Source organism: Salvelinus sp. IW2-2015, unplaced genomic scaffold (assembly GCF_002910315.2).
Source record: "Salvelinus sp. IW2-2015 unplaced genomic scaffold, ASM291031v2 Un_scaffold915, whole genome shotgun sequence".
NCBI classification, from domain to species: domain Eukaryota; kingdom Metazoa; phylum Chordata; class Actinopteri; order Salmoniformes; family Salmonidae; genus Salvelinus; species Salvelinus sp. IW2-2015.
The window spans coordinates 281,249-304,578 of NW_019942645.1; the positions used below are offsets into that span (position 1 = coordinate 281,249).

The window sequence follows — 23,330 nt, forward strand, 5'->3', positions numbered from 1 at the left end:
AGCTTGATCAGAATGTTTTAATCCCTAATTCCAGGTATTTACCCAAATTGTAAGCATTGGCCAGCCTGTGACGTACTGCCAGAGTCCTGTTTATTCTCTATTTCCCACTCACACAAATATTTGTTTGTAGACCTTCTTGTTTCTGTCTGTCTCTGTCTGTCTGTCAGTAACCAGGTTTCCATCCAACCTTTTTTTGAGAGTGAAGTACATGTCGGATAAAAAAAAATTCACGACAGGCCTGATGGAAACATCAAATGTCTAGGTAAACTTTCCAAATGTCAACAAAACAAAATATGCCAGACAAGATGGGATCTTTTTATCTTTAAATATGCAATAAATTACGGTGGAAACGACATGGTCGCATTGGAGAGGGTTAAAAGATGAAGCTGGTACATAAAACAGCAACGAACTTCTACAGATGCACCATCAAGAGCATCCCGTCAGGCTGTATCACCGCCTGGTACGGCAATTACACCGTCCGCAACCGCAAGGCTCTCTAGTGGGTGGTGCGGTCAGTTCAACGTGTCACAGGGGGCACAATGCCTGCCCTCCAGAACATCTACAGAACTCGGTGTCACAGGAAGGCCAAGAAGATCATCAAGGACCTCAGCCACCCGAGCCACGCCCTGTTCACCCTGCTACCATCTAGAAGGCGGAGAAGAGTACATGTGCATCAAAGCTGGGACCGAGAGAAACAGCTTCTATCTCCAGGCCATCAGACTGTTTAATAGTCACCACTAGCCGGCCTCCACCCAGTACCCTGCCCTGACCCTTAGTCACAGTTACTAGCCGGCCTCCACCCAGTACCCTGACCTGAACCTTAGTCACAGTTACTAGCCNTTAATACAGTATATCTCCTCTCATCCTAAAGGTGTGGTTAATACAGTATATCTCCTCTCATCTTAAAGGTGTGGTTAATACAGTATATCTCCTCTCATCCTAAAGGTGTGGTTGCTGTTTGAGTACCCTGAGAGCAGTGGTCCGGCGCGGGTGATAGCCATCGTCTCCGTCCTCGTCATCCTCATCTCCATCGTCATCTTCTGCCTGGAGACGTTACCGGAGTTCAGGGASGACCACAAGGTGCCAGTCCCGMTGGCTRCCGTWARTAACGGCACCGAGCCGTACTTCTCCTCTCCGTTCTCCGAACCGTTCTTCGTGGTGGAGACGCTCTGCATCATCTGGTTCTCCTTTGAGCTGCTGGTCCGGTTCTTCGCCTGTCCCTCCAAGGCCACCTTCTCTAGGAACATCATGAACATTATAGATATRGTMGCRATKATACCKTARTTRATWACGCTGGGCACGGAGCTTGCGGAGCAGCAGGGGAACGGGCAGCAGGCCATGTCCCTCGCCATCCTCAGGGTCATCCGTCTGGTCAGGGTGTTCAGGATCTTCAAGCTGTCCAGACACTCCAAGGGGCTCCAGATCCTGGGCCAGACCCTGAAGGCCAGCATGCGGGAGCTGGGCCTGCTCATCTTCTTCCTCTTCATCGGAGTCATCCTCTTCTCCAGTGCCGTCTACTTCGCGGAGGCTGACGACCCAGACTCCAGCTTTAGCTCCATCCCTGATGCCTTCTGGTGGGCCGTGGTCACCATGACTACTGTCGGCTATGGAGACATGCACCCGATAACCATCGGCGGGAAGATCGTGGGCTCTCTCTGTGCCATCGCTGGGGTGTTGACCATCGCCCTGCCCGTCCCCGTCATCGTGTCCAACTTCAACTACTTCTACCACCGGGAGACGGAGGGCGAGGAGCAAGCGCAGTACCTCCACGTGGGCAGCTGTCAGCCGCTGGCGGCCGAGACGGAGGAGGATGGAGAGATGAGGAAGAGGAGCAGCTCTACGTCGCTGAGTAAGAGTGAGTACCTGGTGATTGAGGAAAACAGAGGACTGAACAGCAGCACCTTCAAACAGCAGCAGAACTTCCCCACGGCAACCACCGCTACCACGACGACAACCGTGACACAAAACAACACGGTGAACAGCGTCAGCATCAACAAGAAGATATTCACTGACGTGTAGTCTATGGGCATCATAACGGACTCATGGATTAATGTATGTAGTGCTTTGACAGATGTGGTTGAATGAGGAGAGACTCATCACCACCATGATCCTCTAGCCCCCATATCTAATGGGGAAATATACACTACATGACCAAAAGTATGTGGACACCTGCATGTCCAACATCTCATCCCAAAACCATGGGGATTAAATATGGATTTGGTCCCCCGTTTTGCTGCTATAACAGCCTCCACTCTTCTGGGAAGGCTTTCCACTAGATGCTGGAACATTGCTGCGGGGGACTTGCTTCCATTCAGCCACAAGAGTATTAGTGAGGTCGAGCACTGATGTTGGGTGATTAGGCCTGGCTCGCAGTCGGCGTTCCAATTCATCCCAAAGGTGTTCGATGGGGTTGAGGACAGTGCTCTGTGCAGGCCAGTCAAGTTCTTCCACACCGATCAAGACAAACCATTTCCTTATGGACCTTGCTTCGTGCACGGGGGCATTGTCATACTGAAACAGGAAATGGCCTTCCCCAAACTGTTGCCACAAATTTAGAAGCACAGAATTGTCTAGAATGTAATTTTATGTTGTAGCGTTAAGATTTCCCTTCACTGGAATGAATGGTTTTAGTTCAGAGGCAGTTTGGAACTCGGAGTGTTGCACCCGAGGACAGACAATTATTACACGCTTCGCGCTTCAGCACTCGACGGTCCTGTGCTCTGAGCTTGTGTGGCCTACCACTTCGCGGCTGAGCCGTTGTTGCTCCTAGACTTTTTCACTTCACAATAACAGCATTTACAGTTGACCGGGGCAGCTCTAGCAGGGCAGAAATTTGACAAACTTACTTGTTTGAAAGGTGGCATCCTATGACAGTGCCACTTTGAAAGTCACTGAGCTCTTCAGTAAGGGCCATTCCACTGCCAATGTTTGTCTATGGAGATTGCATGGCTGTGTGCTCGATTTTATACACCTGTCAGCAACGGGTATGGTTAAAATAGCCGAATCCACTAATTTGAAGGGGTGTCCACATACTATTATATATATAGTGTATCATGATGATTTGGACATTGCACAGGGCTGTACTCTGTTACAACACAGCAGTCTGTGTCTGGATGAAGAAGGAGAGAGAGACAGAGACATGTAAAACACGAGAGAGTTTAAGTCTTCAGCTGATTCTAATATGTGAGTGTATTCAGGATTATAGGGATCCTACATCAGATTTTTAAACAGTCACCACTATCCGGCCTCCACACAGTACCCTGCCCTAAACCTTAGTCACTGTCACTGTACCCTGCCCTAAACCTTAGTCACTGTTACTAGCCGGCTCCACCCAGTACCCTGCCCTAAACCTTAGTCACTGTTACTATCCGGCCTCCACCCAGTACCCTGCCCTGAACCTTAGTCACTGTTACTAGCCGGCCTCCACCCAGTACCCTGCCCTGAACCTTTAGTCACAGTCACTAAGCCGACTTCCACCCGGTACTCTACCCTGCACCTTACAGACTGCTGCCCTGTGTACAGTGCATTCGGAAAATATTCAGACCCCTTCCCGTTTTACACATTGTGTTACGTTACAGCCTTATTCTAAAATTGATTAAATAAAACATAAATTTTGCTGGACCCCAGGAAGAGTAGCTGCTGCCTTGGCAAATGGGGATCCATAAATAAATACAATACCACATAATGCCTAAGCAAAAATAGGTTTTTTGATTTTTTTGCAAATGTATAAATAAACAAAAAAACAAATACCTTATTTACATAAGTATTCAGACCCTTTGCTATGAGACTTGAAATTGAGCTCAGGTGCATCCTGTTTCCATTGATCATCCTTGAGATGTTTCTACAACTTGATTGGAGTTCACCTGTGGTAAATTCAATTGATTGGACATGATTTGGAAAGGCACACACCTGTCTACATGAGTCCCACAGTTGACATTGCATGTCAGAGCAAAAATCAGGTCATGAGGTCGAAGGAATTGTCTGTAGAGCTCCGAGACAGAATTATGTCGAGGTACAGACCTGGGGAAGTGTACCAAAACATTTCTGCAGCATTGAAGGTCCCCAAGAACACAGTGGCCTCCATCATTCTTAAATGGAAGAAGTTTGGAACCACCAAGATTCTTCCTAGAGCTGGCCGCCCGGTCTTGGCCATAGTGGAGTTTGGAGTGTGACTGTTTGAGGTTTGTGGACAGGTGTCTTTTATACTGATAACAAGTTCAAACAGGTGCCATTAATACAGGTAACGAGTGGAGGACAGAGGAGCCTCTTAAAGAAGAAGTTACAGGTCTGTTGAGAGCCAGAAATCTTGCTTGTTTGTAGGTGACCAAAATACTTATTTTCCACCATAATTTGCAAATAAATTCATTAAAAATCCTACATGTGATTTTCTGGAATCTTTTTTCTAATTTTGTCTGTCATAGTTTGAAGTGTACCTATGATGAAAATTACAGGCCTCTCTCATCTTTATAAGTGGGAGAACTTGCACAATTGGGGCTGACTAAATACTTTTTTGCCCCACTGTATATGTGAATATATTTAGTAAAGTTTTATCTAAAAAAATATATATTTGTATTTATTTATCTGGAATTCTCTGAGTAACCCCCTCTCCTCCCCTCCTCCTCTGATGAACCCCCCTCTCCCCCCTCCTCTGAGTAGAACCCCCCCTCTCCCTCCCCTCCTCCTCTGAGTAGAACCCCCCTCCCTCCCCTCCTCCTCTGAGTAGAACCCCCTCTCCCTCCCCTCCTCCTCTGAGTAGAACCCCCCCCTCTCCCTCCCCTTCCTCTGAGTAGAACCCCCCCTCTCCCTCCCCTCCTCCTCTGAGTAGAACCCCCCTCTCCCTCCCTCCTCCTCTGAGTAGAACCCCCCCCTCTCCCTCCCCTCCTCCTCTGAGTAGAACCCCCCTCTCCCTCCCCTCCTCCTCTGAGTAGAACCCCGCCTCTCCCTCCCCTCCTCTCTGAGTAGAACCCCCCTCTCCCTCCCCTTCTCCTCTGAGTAGAACCCCCCTCTCCCTCCCCTCCTCCTCTGAGTAGAACCCCCCTCTCCCTCCCCTCCTCCTCTGAGTAGAACCCGCCTCTCCCTCCCCTCCTCCTCTGAGTAGAACCCCCCTCTCCCTCCCCTCCTCCTCTGAGTAGAACCCCCCTCTCCCTCCCCCTCCTCCTCTGAGTAGAACCCCCCTCTTCCCTCCCCTTCTCCTCTGAGTAGAACCCCCTCTCCCTCCCCTCCTCCTCTGAGTAGAACCCCCTCTCCTCCCTCCTCCTCTGAGTAGAACCCCCTTCCCTCCCCTCCTCCTCTAAGTAGAACCCCCTCTCCTCCCCTCCTCTCTGAGTAGAACCCCCCTCTCCCTCCCTCCTCCTCTGAGTAGACCCCCCTCTCCCTCCCCTCCTCCTCTGAGTAGAACCCCCCCTCTCCCTCCTCCTCCTCTGAGTAGAACCCCCCCTCTCCCTCCCCTCCTCCTCTGAGTAGAACCCCCCTCTCCCTCCCCTCCTCCTCTGAGTAGAACCCCCCCTCTCCCTCCCCTCCTCTTCTGAGTAGAACCCCCCTCTCCCTCCCTCCTCCTCTGAGTAGAACCCCCCTCTCCTCCCCCTTCCTCTGAGTAGAACCCCTCTCCCTCCCCTCCTCTTCTGAGTAGGACCCCCCCCTCTCCCTCCCCTCCTCCTCTGAGTAGGACCCCCCTCTCCCTCCTCCTCCTCTGAGTAGAACCCCCTCTCCCTCCCCTCCTCCTCTGAGTAGAACCCCTCTCCCTCCCCTCCTCCTCTGAGTAGAACCCCCCCTCTCCCCCCTCCTCCTCTGAGTAGAACCCCCCCTCTCCCTCCCCTCCTCCTCTGAGTAGAACCCCCTCTCCCTCCCCTCCTCTTCTGAGTAGGACCCCCCCCCCTCTCCCTCCCCTCGTCCTCTGAGTAGGACCCCCCCTCTCCTCCTCCTCCTCTGAGTAGGACCCCCCCCTCTCCCTCCCCTCCTCCTCTGAGTAGAACCCCCTCTCCTCCCCTCCTCCTCTGAGTAGACCCCCCCTCTCCCTCCCCTCCTCCTCTGAGTAGAACCCCCCCTCTCCCTCCCTCCTCCTCTGAGTAGAACCCCCCTCTTCCTCCCCTCCTCCTCTGAGTAGAACCCCCCCCCTCCCTCCCTCCTCTCTGAGAGAACCCCCCCTCTCCTCCCCTCCTCCTCTGAGTGGAACCCCCTCTCCCTCCCCTCCTACTCTGAGTAGAACCCCCCTCCCTCCTCCTCCTCTGAGTAGAACCCACCTCTCCCTCCCCTCCTCCTCTGAGTAGAACCCCCCTCTCCCTCCCCTCCTCCTCTGAGTAGGACCCCCCCTCTCCCTCCCCTCCTCCTCTGAGTAGAACCCCCCTCTCCATCCCCTCCTCCTCTGAGTAGGATCCCCGTCTTCACACAAATATATGGTCTGGGTACAGTTCATACACAATGTGTCAGCTACCTACAGTAGAGGTCTTCACACAATATAGGTCTGGGTAGAGTTCATACACAACGTGTCAGCTACCTACAGTAGAGTTCTTCACACAAATATAGGTCTGGGTACAGTTCATACACAACGTGTCAGCTACCTACAGTAGAGGTCTTCACACCAAATATAGGTCTGGGTACAGTTCATACACAATGTGTCAGCTACCTACAGTAGAGGTCTTCACAGTTTTAAAGTTATACCCGCTTAGACATGGATCCGTGGCTTTCCCACCCAGCCCGTTATGCATAAATAAACATTAAAAAAACAGAAACCCATTTTTTACATTTTAAATTGTAGTCATCGAGAGCATACATTTTCATACTTCTTCGTACTGGTCCCCCGTGTGAATAAGAAATCTGTTCCGAATGGGCCAGATGACAGTCAGACCCGTTCCGAATGGGCCAGATGACAGTTAGACCCGTTCCGAATGGGCCAGATGACAGTCAGACCCGTTCCGAATGGGCCAGATGACAGTCAGACCCGTTCCCGAATGGGCCGATGAGTCAGACCCGTTCCGAATGGGCCAGATGACAGTTAGACCCGTTCCGAAAAGGCCAGTGGAAAAACAGACCCATTCTGGTTCGGATCCAAGAGACCCGTTCAGATCAAATCAATCAAATCAAATTGTGTTAGTCAGATGCTTCGTAAAACAACATGTGTAGACTAACAGTGAAATGCTTCGTAAAACAACAGGTGTAGACTAACAGTGAAATGCTTCGTAAAACAACAGGTGTAGACTAACAGTGAAATGCTTCGTAAAACAACAGGTGTAGACTAACAGTGAAATGCTTCATAAAACAACATGTGTAGACTAACAGTGAAATGCTTCGTAAAACAACAGGTGTAGACTAACAGTGAAATGCTTCATAAAACAACATGTGTAGACTAACAGTGAATGCTTCGTAAAACAACAGGTGTAGACTAACAGTGAAATGCTTCGTAAAACAACATGTGTAGACTAACAGTGAAATGCTTCGTAAACAACAGGTGTAGACTAACAGTGAAATGCTTCGTAAAACAACAGGTGTAGACTAACAGTGAAATGCTTCGTAAAACAACATGTGTAGACTAACAGTGAAATGCTTCGTAAAACAACATGTGTAGATTAACAGTGAAATGCTTCGTAAACAACAGGTGTAGACTAACAGTGAAATGCTTCGTAACAACAGGTGTAGACTAACAGTGAAATGCTTCGTAAAACAACATGTGTAGACTAACAGTGAAATGCTTCGTAAAACAACATGTGTAGATTAACAGTGAAATGCTTCGTAAAACAACATGTGTAGACTAACAGTGAAATGCTTCGTAAAACAACATGTGTAGATTAACAGTGAAATGCTTCGTAAACAACAGGTGTAGACTAACAGTGAAATGCTTCGTAAACAACAGGTGTAGACTAACAGTGAAATGCTTCGTAAAACACATGTGTAGACTAACAGTGAAATGCTTCGTAAAACAACAGGTGTAGACTAACAGTGAAATGCTTCGTAAAACAACATGTGTAGACTAACAGTGAAATGCTTCGTAAACAACAGGTGTAGACTAGATCTTGGAGTGAATCCAAGATGGCGTAGCAGTCGGATGTGTCTTTGTCCTGTCTGTCCCGTGTAAATAGTATTCGTATTTTTCGTATACATTTCGTATATATTTTAATTTCACTTTCCATCTAGGAACTGAATATACATTCCTACATTCCGCCTCACCCAATGTGGTACGGACCTGCTATTTTTTTATACTTTAGACCGTAACCCCAATCAGAAGCTAGCCAGATAACTAGCTACTAGCTAGTAGTCAGTTAGCCACTGCTGCGGTCTTCGCCCTTAACTCGGACACAGCCAGCTTCAATACCGGGCCAATACCTGCCAGTCTGCAAGCGCGATATCAACCCAGAGCATATAGGACTGCTTTTTTCTCTACCACATCACCGGATTCCTGACGCAAGCTCTGGACAATTACACCGTATTATCACAGCTAGCTAGCTGCAACCGAGTGGCTACTACTGGCTACACCTCTGTCCGAAGCAAGCACCAGTTAGCCTTGAGCTAGCCTCGAGCTAGGCCCATCTGCCGGCTAGCCGAAGAGGTCTACCAGCGAACTCTTGGGCTACAATACCTCTTTTGCCAATTGGACTGGACCTTTTTTTTGCCGACACAGAGCCCTGCCAATCCATCACAACTGGTCTAAATCAGCTACAAGCTAATTTAGCCATTTTTTTGCCGCTGCTAGTAGTTTTTACCTTCTGCACAGACACCAGCCCTGTTATTAGCCTGGATATTTTCACCAATTTACCAGCATCGGACTGTCTCTCGACAACAACGCCGGATTCCTGCCGCAATCCCTGAGCCACTACTTCTGATCCTCACAGCTAGCTTGCAGCTAGCGCAGTTAGCGCCACTGCCACGAAGCTAGCACCAGTTAGCAAACACAATTCTACAATTCACAACCTCTCTTTCGCCATTCGGTTGGATTCTCTGGATTCTCTGTCGACACGACCACGTCTGAGCAGACCCCCTCCGTCTGAGCAGACCACCCCCCGGGCTACTAACTTTAAAACGCCGCGTGCTAGCTTAGTGGAGGCCTCCCTGCTCCATCTACGGCTGCCCCCTGGACACTATGATCACTTGGCTACATAGCTGATGCATGCTTGACTGTCCATTAATTCACAGGTACTCCATTCTGTTTATTTGTGTTTTATCTGTCGGCTCTGTGCTTTAACTCAGGATCTGTGTGTAGTTAATCCGACCCTCTCGCCTAGTCGTCGCCATTTTTACCTGTTGTTGCTGTGTTAGACTAGCACCCTGTTATTGCTGCTGTTATCTTACCTTGTTGTTTTAGCTAGCTCTCCCAATCAAGACCTGCAATCACTTTATGCCTTATTGTATGTCTCTCTCAAATATCAATATGCCTTGCATACTGTTGTTCAGGCTAGTTTTCATTATTATTGTTTTGGTTTGCAATGGACCCTGTAGTTCCACTCTCCGTACCTCTGATACCCCCTTTGTCCCACCCCCACACATGCGGTGACCTCACCCATTGAGACCAGCATGTCCAGAGATACAACCTCTCTTATCATCACCCAGTGCCTGGGCTTGCCTCCGCTGTACCCGCGCCCCTCCATACCCCTGTCTGCACATTATGCCCAGAATCTATTCTACCACGCCCATAAATCTGCTCCTTTTATTCTTTGTCCCCAACGCTCTAGGCGACCAGTTTTGATAGCCTTTAGCCGCACCCTCATCCTACTACTCCTCTGTTCCTCGGGTGATGTGGAGGTAAACCCAGGCCCTGCATGTCCCAGTCACCCTCATTTGTTGACTTCTGTGATCGAAAAAGCCTTGGCCTCATGCATGTCAACATCAGAAGCCTCCTCCCTAAGTTTGCCTTACTCACCGCTTTAGCACACTCTGACAATCCTGATGTCCTTGCCGTGTCCGAATCCTGGTTTAGGAAGGCCACCAAAAATTCTGAGATTTCCATACCCAACTATAACACTTTCCGTCAAGATAGAACTGCCAAAGGGGGAGGAGTTGCAATCTACTGCAGAGATAGCCTGCAAAGTTCTGTCATACTTTCCAGGTCTATGCCCAAACAGTTCGAACTTCTAATTTTAAAAATTAATCTCTCCAGAAATAAGTCTCTCACTGTTGCCGCCTGCTACCGACCCCCCTCAGCTCCCAGCTGTGCCCTGGACACCATCTGTGAATTGATCGCTCCCCATCTAGCTTCAGAGTTTGTTCTGTTAGGTGACCTAAACTGGGATATGCTTAACACCCCGGCAGTCCTACAATCCAAGCTTGATGCCCTCATCTCACACAAATCATCAAGGAACCCACCAGGTACAACCCTAAATCCGTAAACATGGGCACCCTAATAGACATTATCCTGACCAACCTGCCTCCAAATACACCTCTGCTGTCTTCAATCAAGATCTCAGCGATCACTGCCTCATTGCCTGTATCCGCCACGGGTCCGCGGTCAAACGACCACCCCTCATCACTGTCAAACGCTCCCTAAAACACTTCTGCGAGCAGGCCTTTCTAATCGACCTGGCCCGGGTACCCTGGAAGATATTGACCTCATCCCGTCAGTTGAGGATGCCTGGTCATTCTTTAAATGTTACTTCCTCACCATATTAGACAAGCATGCTCCGTTCAAAAAATGCAGAACCAAGAACAGATATAGCCCTTGGTTCACTCCAGACCTGACTGCCCTCGACCAGCAACAAAAACATCCTGTGGCGAACTGCAATAGCATCGAAGAGCCCCCGCGATATGCAACTGTTCAGGGAAGTCAGGAACCAATACACGCAGTCAGTCAGGAAAGCAAAGGCCAGCTTTTTCAAGCAGAAATTCGCATCCTGTAGCTCTAACTCCAAAAAGTTCTGGGATACTGTAAAGTCCATGGAGAACAAGAGCACCTCTCCCAGCTGCCCACTGCACTGAGGCTAGGTAACACGGTCACCACGATAAATCCGTGATAATCGAAGACTTCAACAAGCATTTCTCAATGGCTGGCCATGCCTTCCTCCTGGCGACTCCAACCTTGGCCAACAGCCCACCCCCCCCGCTGCTACTCGCCCAAGCCTCCCCAGCTTCTCCTTTACCCAAATCCAGATAGCAGATGTTCTGAAAGAGCTGGAAAACCTGGACCCATACAAATCAGCTGGGCTTGACAATCTGGACCCCTATTTCTGAAACTGTCCGCAGCCATTGTCGCACCCCCTATTACCAGCCTGTTCAACCTCTCCTTCGTATCATCTGAGATCCCAAGGATTGAAAGCTGCCGCGGTCATCCCCCTCTTCAAAGGGGGAGACACCCTGGACCCAAACTGTTACAGACCTATATCCATCCTGCCCTGCCTATCTAAGGTCTTCGAAAGCCAAGTCAACAAACAGATCACTGACCATCTCGAATCCCACCGTACCTTCTCCGCTGTGCAATCCGGTTTCCGAGCCGGTCACGGGTGCACCTCAGCCACGCTCAAGGTACTAAACGATATCATAACCGCCATCGATAAAAGACATTACTGTGCAGCCGTCTTCATCGACCTGGCCAAGGCTTTCGACTCTGTCAATCACATATTCTTATCGGCAGACTCAGTAGCCTCGGTTTTTCTAATGACTGCCTTGCCTGGTTCACCAACTACTTTGCAGACAGAGTTCAGTGTGTCAAATCGGAGGGCATGTTGTCCGGTCCTCTGGCAGTCTCTATGGGGTACCACAGGGTTCAATTCTCGGGCCGACTCTTTTCTCTGTATACATCAATGATGTTGCTCTTGCTGCGGGCGATTCCCTGATCCACCTCTACGCAGACGACACCATTCTATATACTTCCGGCCCTTCCTTGGACACTGTGCTATCTAACCTCCAAACGAGCTTCAATGCCATACAACACTCCTTCCGTGGCCTCCAACTGCTCTTAAACGCTAGTAAAACCAAATGCATGCTTTTCAACCGTTCGCTGCCTGCACCCGCACGCCCGACTAGCATCACCACCCTGGACGGTTCCGACCTAGAATATGTGGACATCTATAAGTACCTAGGTGTCTGGCTAGACTGCAAACTCTCCTTCCAGACTCATATCAAACATCTCCAATCCAAAATCAAATCAAGAATCGGCTTTCTATTCCGCAACAAAGCCTCCTTCACTCACGCCGCCAAACTTACCTAGTAAAACTGACTATCCTACCGATCCTCGACTTCGGCGATGTCATCTACAAATAGCTTCCAACACTCTACTCAGCAAACTGGATGCAGTTTATCACAGTGCCATTCGTTTTGTTACTAAAGCACCTTATACGACCCACCACTGCGACCTGTATGCCCTAGTCGGCTGGCCCTCGCTACATGTTCGTCGTCAGACCCACTGGCTCCAGGTCATCTACAAGGCTTATGCTAGGTAAAGTGCCGCCTTATCTCAGTTCACTGGTCACGATGGCTACACCCACCCGCAGCACGCGGCTCCAGCAGGTGTATCTCACTGATCATCCCTAAAGCTAAAACCTCATTTGGACGCCTTTCCTTCCAGTTCTCTGCTGCCTGCGACTGGAACGAATTGCAAAAAATCTCTGAAGTTGGAGACTTTTATCTCCCTCAACAACTTTAAAATCTGCTATCCGAGCAGCTAACCGATCGCTGCAGCTGTACATAGTCCATCTGTAAACTACCCACCCAATTTACCTACCTCACCCCCCATACTGCTTTTATTTATTTACTTTTCTGCTCTTTTGCACACCAGTATCTCTTCTTGCACATGATCATCTGATGATTTATCACTCCAGTGTTAATCTGCTAAATTGTAATTATTCGATTTATTGCCTACCTCATGCCTTTTGCACACATTGTATTATGATTCTCTTTTTTCTACCATGTTATTGACTTGTTTATTGTTTACTCCATGTGTAACTCTGTGTTGTCTGTTCACACTGCTATGCTTTATCTTGGCCAGGTCGCAGTTGCAAATGAGAACTTGTTCTCAACTAGCCTACCTGGTTAAATAAAGGTGAAATAAAAAAATAAAAAAAATAAAAAAAACAGTGAAATGCTTCGTAAAAACAACATTTGTGTAGACTAACAGTGAAAATGCTTCGTAAAACAAACATGTGTAGACTAACAGTGAAATGCCTTCGTAAACAAACATGTGTAGACTAACAGTGAAATGCTTCGTAAACAACAGGTGTAGACTAACAGTGAAATGCTTCGTAAACAAACAGGTGTAGACTAACAGTGAAATGCTTCGTAAAACAACATGTGTAGACTAACAGTGAAATGCTTCGTAAAACAACAGGTGTAGACTAACAGTGAAATGCTTACTTACGGGGCCCTTCCCAACAATGCAGAGAGAAAAAAAAGCTAAATAACACAATGAATAAACACACAATGAGTAACGATAACTTGGCTATATACACGGGGTACCAGTACCGAGTCGATGTGCAGGGGTACGAGGTAATTGAGGTAGATATTGTACATATACTGTAGGTGATGAAGTGACAGGATAGATAATTAACAGTAGCAGCGGCGTATGTGATGAGTCAACACAGTGCAAAAAGGGTCAATGCAGATAGTCCGGCTAACTATTGGTTAACTATTTGACTAACTATTTAGCAGTCTTATGGATTGGGGGTAGAAGCTGTTCAGGGTCCTTTTTTGCTTCCAGACTTGATGCATCGTTACCGCTTGCCGTGCAGTAGCAGAGAGAACAGTCTAGGACTTGGATGGCTGGAGTCTGACACCTGCCTGGACAGCTGGGGACCACATGAACCTCACTGGGCACGTGCAGAACACCTCTGTCTGATTACAACAGAGCTCTGTGAGATTGAATTCTGCTTCAGACACACACACACGCACGCACGCACGCACACACACACACACACGTACTGTACACTGCCCCTCCGAAATACACCCAAGACAAGAAACGGAGGTTAAAAAGGCAAACATAATAAAACATTCAGATGTTTGTGTGTCTGGGATTCCTTCAGTTTTATGGTCCATAAAGACAAAGACAGGTCATTGTGTGAAGGACGATCTACGCCACGTAGTTCCCCACTGTTTATATTATTCACTTTACACAGATGAGCAGCAGCTAGCTAGGAACGTTTTCCCGTCATCTCATGAAGGTTGCATAGATAGGTAGCCTTCATACCAGACCAACAAGGTATCACGGCCTGACTTCAGTATTCGATGTTTGTCCGTTGGTTAAGGTTAACCAGTGGACAAAGGTTAGGTTAAGTTTAGGCATTAATTCCAACTGGTTAAGGTTTAGGTTAAAACAGAAACAATGAAAACAAGTGCCTAGCACTGGGATTGTGCCCCGGACCTTAGAGCCCGAGCTTGCGTTTTAAGCTCTTCCTCATCGTCAACACCCTGGCCTAGCAAGACACACAAGCCTACTAGATGGTAACAGGTGCTCACGTTGCCCCTAGTGGACAGTATTTTTTATTTATTTTTATTTTATTTTACCGTTATTTTACCAGGTAAGTGACTTGAGAACACGTTCTCATTTGCAGCAACGACCTGGGGAATAGGTTACAGGGGAGAGGAGGGGGATGAATGAGCCAATTGTAAACTGGGGATTATTAGGTGACCGTGATGGTTGAGGGCCAGATTGGGAATTTAGCCAGACACCGGGGTTAAAACCCCTACTCTTACGATGAAGTGCCATGGGATTTTAATGACCTCAGAGAGTCAGGACAACCCGTTTAAACGTCCCATCCGAAAGACGGCACCCTACACAGAGCAGTGTCCCCAATCACTGCCCTGGGGCATTGGGATCTTTGTTTAGACCAGAGGAAGAGTGCCTCTACTGGCCCTCCACACCACTTCCAGCAGCACCTGGTCTCCCATCCAGGGACTGACCAGGACCAACCCTGCTTAGCTTCAGACGCAAGCCAGCAGTGGTATGCAGGGTGGTATGTTGTTTTATTGAATACATCTCCCTACTAGATGGTAATAGGTGCTCACGTTGTCCCTAGTGGACAGTATTGAATACATCTCCCTACTAGATGGTAACAGGTGCTCACGTTGCCCCTAGTGGACAGTATTGAATACATCCCCTACTAGATGGTAATAGGTGCTCACGTTGTCCCTAGTGGACAGCTGATTGAATACATCTCCCTACTAGATGGTAACAGGTGCTTAGCTTGCCCCTAGTGGACAGATATTGAATCATCTCCCTACTAGATGGTAATAGGTGCCACGTTGTCCCTAGTGGACAGTATTGATACATCTCCCTACTAGATGGTAACAGGTGCTCACGTTGCCCTAGTGGACACAGTATTTGAATTACATCTCCCTACTAGATGGTAATAGGTGCTCACGTTGTCCCTAGTGGACAGTATTGAATACATCTCTCTACTAGATGGTAATAGGTGCTCACGTTGCTCCTAGTGGACGATATGAAGGCATCTCCTGACATCCTGGGGACCTGGACAAACGTTGAATACTGAAGTTGATCTGGTGTGATCTGAGTGACCAGACAGAGGTAATGCTGAAGAGGTAGTTTTAATAGCAGACTTTAAATGCTTTTAAAGGGTCAATGCAGACGTTTTTATTTTAATATCAAACAATTTCTGGGTCACATTTAAGTATCTTACTGTGATTGTTTTCATTTAAAATGGTCAAAATAACTAAAAATAGCTTCTTGGCAAAGAGCCATTTCTCAAGCAAGAATTTTGCTAGGATTGTCTGGGAGGGGAAATCTAAAAACAAACTGTTATTGGCTGAGAGGTTTTGAACTCTCTTTCTTATTGGTCTATTAACTACACTGAACATAAATATAAACGCAACATGTAAAGTGTTTGTCCCATGTTTCATGAGCTGAAATAAAAGATCCCAGAAATGTTCCATAAGCAACAAAAAGCTTATTTCTCTCAAATGTTGTTCACAAATTAGTTTACATCCCTGTTTCTTCCTAGGTTCCTGCCTTTCTAGGGAGTTTTTCCTAGCCACCGTGCTTCTACATCTGCATTGCTTGCTGTTTGGGGTTTTAGGCTGGGTTTCTGTATAGCATTTTGTGACATCGGCTGATGTAAAAAGGGCATTATAAATACATTTGATTATTAGTGAGCATTTCTCCTTTGCCAAGAGCCTTTGCCAATCGATCCACCTGACAGGTGTGGCATATCAAGAAGCTGATTAAACAGCATGATCATTGCACAGGTGCACCTTAACTGACTTGCCTAGTTAAATAAAGGTAAAATAAAAATTAAATATTCCACAGTGTTGGAGCTGGAGGTTGGATGACTTGGACATTCCACAGGGTTGGAGCTGGAGGTTGGATGACTGGGATAATTCCACAGTGTTGGAGCTGGAGGCTTGGATGACTGGGACTTTGCCACAGGGTTGGAGCTGGAGGTTGGGATGACTGGGATATTCCACAGGGTTGGAGCTGAGGTTTGGTTTGACTGGGAAATTCCACAGTGTTGTAGCTGGAGGTTGGATGACTGGGATATTCCACAGTGTTGGAGCTGGAGGTTGGATGACTGGGACATTCCACAGGGTTGGAGCTGGAGGTTGGATGACTGGGACATTCCACAGGGTTGGAGCTGGAMGTTGTTTGACTGGGATATTCCACAGTGTTGGAGCTGGAGGTTGTATGACTGGGATATTCCACAGGGTTGGAGCTGGAAGTTGGATGACTGGAATATTCCACAGTGTTGGAGCTGGAGGTTGGATGACTGGGATATTCCATAGGGTTGGAGCTGGAGGTTTGATGACTGAGAATTTCCACAGTGTTGGAGCTGGAGGTTGGATGACTGGGATTTTCCACAGGGTTGGAGCTGGAAGAGATGTGGGCTCTGAGAGAGGCTGGAAAATGGGAGGCTAGAAAATGCCATTTTTATACACTACATGACCAAAAGTATGTGGACACCTGCTCGTTGAACATCTCATTCAAAAATCCTGGGCATTAATATGGAGTTGGTCCACCCTTTGCTGCTATAACAGCCTCCACTTTTCTGGGAAGGCTTTCCACTAGATGTTGGAAAATTGTTGCGGGGGACTTGATCCCATTCAGCCACAAGAGCATTAGTGATGTCGGGCACTGATGTTGGGCGATTAGGCCTGACTCGCAGTCGGCATTTCAATTCATCCCAAAGGTGTTCAATGGGGTTGAAGTCAGGGCTCTGTGCAGGCCAGTCAAGTTCTTCCACACTGATCTCGAACAAACCATGTCAATATGGACCTTGCGTTGTGCACGGGGGCGTTGTCACGCTGAAACAGGAAAGAGCCTTCCCCAAACTGTTGCCACAAATTTGGAAGCACCGAATCATCTAGAATTTCATTGTATGCTGTAGCGTTAAAATTTCCCTTCACTGGAACTAAGGGGCCCGAACGATGAAAAACAACCCCAGACCATTATTCCTCTTCCACCAAACTTTACAGTTGACACTATGCATTTGGGCAGGTAGAGTTCTCCTGGCATCCGCCAAATCTAGATTCATCACTCCAGAGAAGGCATTTCCACTGCCCCAGAGTCCAATGGCAGCAAGCTTTACACCACTCCAGCTGATGCTTGGTATAGCGGATGGTGATCTTAGGCTTGTGTGCGGCTGCTCGGCCATGGAAACCCATTTCACGAAGCTCCCGACGAACAGCTGTTGTGCTGACACTGCCATGTTATCCTCCCATTCTACTACCAATGTTTGTCTACGGAGATTGCATGGCTGTGTGCTCGATTTTATACAGGTGTGGCTGAAATAGCCAAATCCACTAATTTGAAGGAGTCTCCACATACTTTTTGGCCATGTATGTATGTCTGTTTGTACAGTATGTCCCCTTACAAAAAACACATGTTAAATTTGCAGTTTCASATGTGGGAAATCATATTTTTACATGTGAAATAGGTGTTTTCTCATGTATTCAATTTAGAGTTAACGTCCTCTTTTCACATGTGAGGAAAAAACATGTTTTCGACCTCACATTTGAATTACAGATTCACATGTGAAATTTGCAGTTTCACATATAAAAAAATATATAATTTGCAAGTTCACATGGAAGAAAACACCACATGTGAAAATCAATCATTTCAGATTCACATGTGGGTTTGAAATAATGTTCTCCTCACATGTGAAAAGAGGAACTGTTTCCACCAGTGGTGTGACAACATCTAAAAAGCATAAACGCAGAACAAGGGAACAATTTTGCAGCACATTTTGCGGGAACAGTGTACAGAATAATTTTTCGGGGGGTTTAATGGATACATTCAAATGGGCGACATAGTTCTGCTGTATTAAAGTCACTGCARGTCACACCCTGATCTGGTTCACCTGTCCTTGTGCTTGTCTCCACCACCCCTCCAGGTGTCGCTTGTTTTCCCCAGTCTATATATCCCTGTGTTTCCTGTCTCTCTGTGCCAGTTCGTCTTGTTTGCCAAGTCAACCAGTGGTTTTCCTTGCTCCTATTTGTTTTCCCCCCAGTCTCTGTTTGTTTCTAGTCCTCCTGGTTTCGACCCTTGCCTCTCCTGACTCCGAACCCGCCTGCCTGACCACTCTGCCTGTTCTGACTACCAGCCTGCTTGTCCCGTTGTACTATTTTGGACTCGGATCTGGTTTCTGACCCCTGCCTGGGCTGACCTCAAGACTGCCTATCGCCTGGTACTGTTTTGGACTCTGACCTGGTTTATGAACTCTCGCCTGTCCCCGACCTGCCTTTGCCTACTTCCTTTGTTATAATAAATATCGGAGCTCAACCATCTGCCTCCTGTGTCTGCATTTGAGTCTCGCCTTGTGTCCTTATACTGCATTTGGGTCTCGCCTTGTGTCCTTATACTGCATTTGTGGACTTACTAATGCCTCTTGACCTTAGTTCAACTATCTGAACCCATCATATAAGCTTGTTTTACTCCAATATTTGTAAATGACGTAAAAAAAAAAAACGCTGTAGAAAATGAAAACATTGTTAAAACTATATGTTGACGTCGTGGTGGACAGTTCTTCCATACATAGTCTAGTCTAATGATTTGACCTCCCTCTTTCCTGTAATTTTCCATATCTTTGGTTATGTTACTCTGGCCTTTGCTTTCACTGGCTTCTCTTCAGTTGCCAGTTTTGGCACATTCATACCATCAACATAGCAACCTGCGTCCCACAGCTGGTTTGCCTCTGAAGCTAACCATGGTTGGTCCTAGTTGGTCCCTGGATGGGAGACCAGATGTAGCCGCTGAAAAAAATAAACATGTGAAGAAAAGAAAAAAGTGGGGGGAAAAAAACATGAAAAAATGTACATGTAAAAACCATGTGTTTGACTCCACACTGCCCTTTCCCACCTGGACAAAAGGAACACTTATGTGAGAATGCTARTCATTGACTACAGCTCAGCGTTCCAACACCATAGTACCCTCAAAGCTCATCACMAAGCTAAGGATCTTGGGACTAAACACCTCCCTCTGCAACTGGATCCTGMACTTCCTGACGGGCCGCCCCCAGGTGGTGAGGGTAGGTAGCAACACATCTGCCACGCTGATCCTCAACACTGGAGCTCCCCAGGGGTGCGTGCTCAGTCCCCTCCTGTACTCCCTGTTCACCCACGACTGCATGGCCAGGCACGACTCCAACACCATCATTAAGTTTGCAGACGACACAACAGTGGTAGGCCTGATCACCGACAACGACGAGACAGCCTATAGGGAGGAGGTCAGAGACCTGGCCGTGTGGTGCCAGAATAACAACCTATCCCTCAACGTAACCAAGACTAAGGAGATGATTGTGGACTACAGGAAATGGAGGACCGAGCACGCCCCCATTTTCATCGACGAGGCTGTAGTGGGGCAGGTTGSGAGCTTCAAGTTCCTTGGTGTCCACATCAACAACAAACTAGAATGGTCCAAACACACCAAGACAGTCGTGAAGAGGGCACGACAAAGCCTATTCCCCTTAGGAAACTAAAATGATTTGGCATGGGTCCTGAGATTCTCAAAAGGTTCTACAGCTGCAACATCGAGAGCATCCTGACTGGTTGCATCACTGCCTGGTACGGCAATTGCTCTGCCTCTGACCGCAAGGCACTACAGAGGGTAGTGCGTACGGTCCAGTACATCACTGGGGTTAAGCTACCTGCCATCCAGGACCTCTACACCAGGCGGTGTCAGTGGAAGGCCCTACAAATTGTCAAAGACCCCAGCCACCCCAGTCATAGACTGCTCTCTCTACTACCGCATGGCAAGCGGTACCAGAGTGCCAAGTCTAGGACAAAAAGGCTTCTCCAACAGTTGTTAGCCCAAGCCACAAGACTCCTGAACAGGTAATCAAATGGCTACCCGGACTATTTGCAATGTGTGCCACCCCAACCACTCTTTTTATGCTGATCTCCTCTCTCTCTCTCTCTCTCTCTCTTCTCTCTCTCTCTCTCTCTCTCTCTCTCTCTCTCTCTCTCTCTCTCTCTCTCTCTCTCTCTCTCTCTCTCTCTCTCTCACACACACACACACACACACACACACACAACACACACACACACACACCACACACACCACACACACACAACACACACCACCACACACACACACACACACACACACACACACACCTTCACACAGTAATCTGCCCATGTGTATGCCACCCACACCCACTCCCTGCAACATTCAGACGCACCCCACTCCGTGCTGTGTGTCAGGGGTCTCCAGTGACAAAGGTTGTGTGTGGGGGTGTGAACATGGCCTTTTGGTGGTTTAGGGTTTCATCCACTATGTGGGGGAGGGGGGGGAGATTAAGTTTTCCTCTCTGGGGAGAGGGTGAAAGGGACGGGGGAGGGGGAGAGGGGGGAGAGGTTAGTGAACTCTGTAGAATGAGCACAGAAGCTTCTGCTACTGAAGTACTCACATTCCAGCTGATGCGTCGCCGTAGTTACCATGCTGCTACTGTGTCAATAATCAAATCAAATCAAATGACATGTGACATAAATAAATAAAATAAGTAAGTAGATACTAACATGGCTATATACAGGGAGTACCAGCTAATAACATGGCTTTATACGGGGAGAAATACACAGTGAATAACAAATAACAACGACGAGTCAAAATAACAACATGGCTATATACAGGAAGTAGATAATAAAATGACTATCTACATGAAGTAGATAACAACATGGCCATATACAGGAAGTAAAAAATAGCATGACTATATACAGGGAGTACCAGCTAATTTGTTTTTTTATTTTTTTATTTCACCTTTATTTATTTAACCAGGTAAGCTAGTTGATAACAAGTTCTCATTTACAACTGTGACCTGGCCAAGATAAAGCAAAGCAGTGCGACACAAACAACAACACAGAGTTACACATGGAATAAACAAACGTACAGTTAATAACGCAATAGAAAAAAAAGAAAGTCTATATACTGTGTGTGCAAATGGCGTGAGGAGGTAAGGCTATAAATAGGCCACAGTAGTGAAGTAATTACAATTTAGCAAATTAACACTGGAGTGATAGATGAGCAGATGATTATGTGCAAGTAGAAATACTGGTGTGCAAAAGAGCAGAAAGGTAAATAAAAACAATAATAACATGGCTTTATACAGAAATTAGATAATAACATGGTTATATACAGGGAGTACCAGGTAATAACATGGCTACATACAGGGAGTGCCAGGTAATAACATGGCTACATACAGGGAGTACCAGGTAATAACATGGCTATATACAGGGAGTACCAGGTAATAACATGGCTCTATACAGGGAGTACCAGGTAATAACATGGAAAAGAAGAGATAGTAGGGTCCATTTGGAATCTCAATAGGGTTCCATTTGGATCTAATAGGGTCCATTGGATCTCAATAGGGTTCCATTTGGATTCAATAGGGTTCCATGTGGATCTCAATAGGGTTCCATGTGGATTCAATAGGGTTCCATTTGGATCTCAATAGGGTTCCATTTGGTCATCAATAGGGTTCCATTTGGATCTCAATAGGGTTCCATGTGGATATCAATAGGGTTCATGTGGATCTCAATAGGGTTCCATTTGGATCTCAATAGGGTTCCATTGGATCTCAATAGGGTTCCATTTGGAACGCAGAGCAACAGAGAGTTGCAGTTTGAACCTGATACAGTTTGGAATGAGGCTGTAATTGTTTTACCATTTCCATGTCTCAGGTTCTGCAGTTGGAATGAGGCCTGTAATTGCTTTACCTTTCCATGTCTCAGTTCTGCAGTTTGCTGTGATCCGCTGTGGTGTGTGCGTGCGTGCGTGCGTGCGCAGGTGGTGAAAAAGTACCCAAATGTCATACTTGAGTAAAAGTAAAGATACCTTAATAGAAAATGACTCAAGTAAATGTGAAAGTCACCTAGTAAATACTACTTGAGTAAAAGTCTAAAAGTATTTGGTTTTATATACTTAAGTATCAAAGAAAAAGTATAAATCATTTCAAATTCCTTATATTAAGCAAACCAGACGGCACCATTATATTTTTATTTATTTCGTTTGACATACGCTTGTTTTCATTGGGACTAAGGTTGGGTTAAAGTTTGCTGGCAGGAATGATTCCTGTGGGATATATAGTATTGGCAGAAATGATTCTGTGTGATATATAATATTGGCAGGAATGATTCCTGTGTGAATATAGTATTGTCAGGAATGATTCCTTGGGATGTATAGTATTGGCAGTAATGATTCTGTAGTATATATAGTATTGGCAGAATGATTCCTGTGTGATATATGTATTGGCAGGAATGATTCATGTAGTATAATAGTATTGGCAGGAATGATTCCTGTGGGATATATAGTATTGGCAGTAATGATTCCTGTAGTATATATAGTATTGGCAGGAATGATTCCTGTAGTATTTATAGTATTGGCATGAATGATTCCTGTAGTATATATAGTATTGGCAGGAATGATTCCTGTGGGATAGGTGCATTCGGAAGTATTCAGACCCCTTAACTTTTTCCACATTTTGTTCATTTCAGCCTTATTGGGCCTCCGAGTGGCGCAGTGCACTGCATCGCAGTGATTCCTTGTGGGATATATATTATAAGCAGGAATGATTCCTGTAGGATATATACAGTAGAAATGGTAGGAATGATTCCTGTAGGATATTTACAGTAGTATGGGCAGGAATGATTCCTGTAGGATATTTACAGTAGTTGAGCAGGAATGATTCCTGTAGGATATTTACAGTAGTATGGGCAGGAATGATGTAGGATATATACAGTAGAATTGGTAGGAATGATTCCTGTAGGATATTTACAGTAGTATGGGCAGGAATGATTCCTGTAGGATATTTACAGTAGTATGGGCAGGAATGATTCCTGTAGGATATTTACAGTAGAATGGGCAGGAATGATTCCTCAGCCTGTCTCTATCACTCAGAGCCAAGGGAACCCACACCCTTTGCGTCATTGCAGTGATTGAGTCATCAGTATAACTTGAGTTGGGGTGTGTGTGTGTG

The 23,330-nt window shown here is 46.7% G+C and overlaps 1 pseudogene; it reads left to right on the plus strand.

Annotated features, from left to right (window-relative positions):
- Nucleotides 1–380: 380 nt before the first annotated feature.
- On the plus strand, nt 381–3,443 carry LOC112069139 (potassium voltage-gated channel subfamily A member 3-like; annotated as a pseudogene).
- Nucleotides 3,444–23,330: the final 19,887 nt, after the last annotated feature.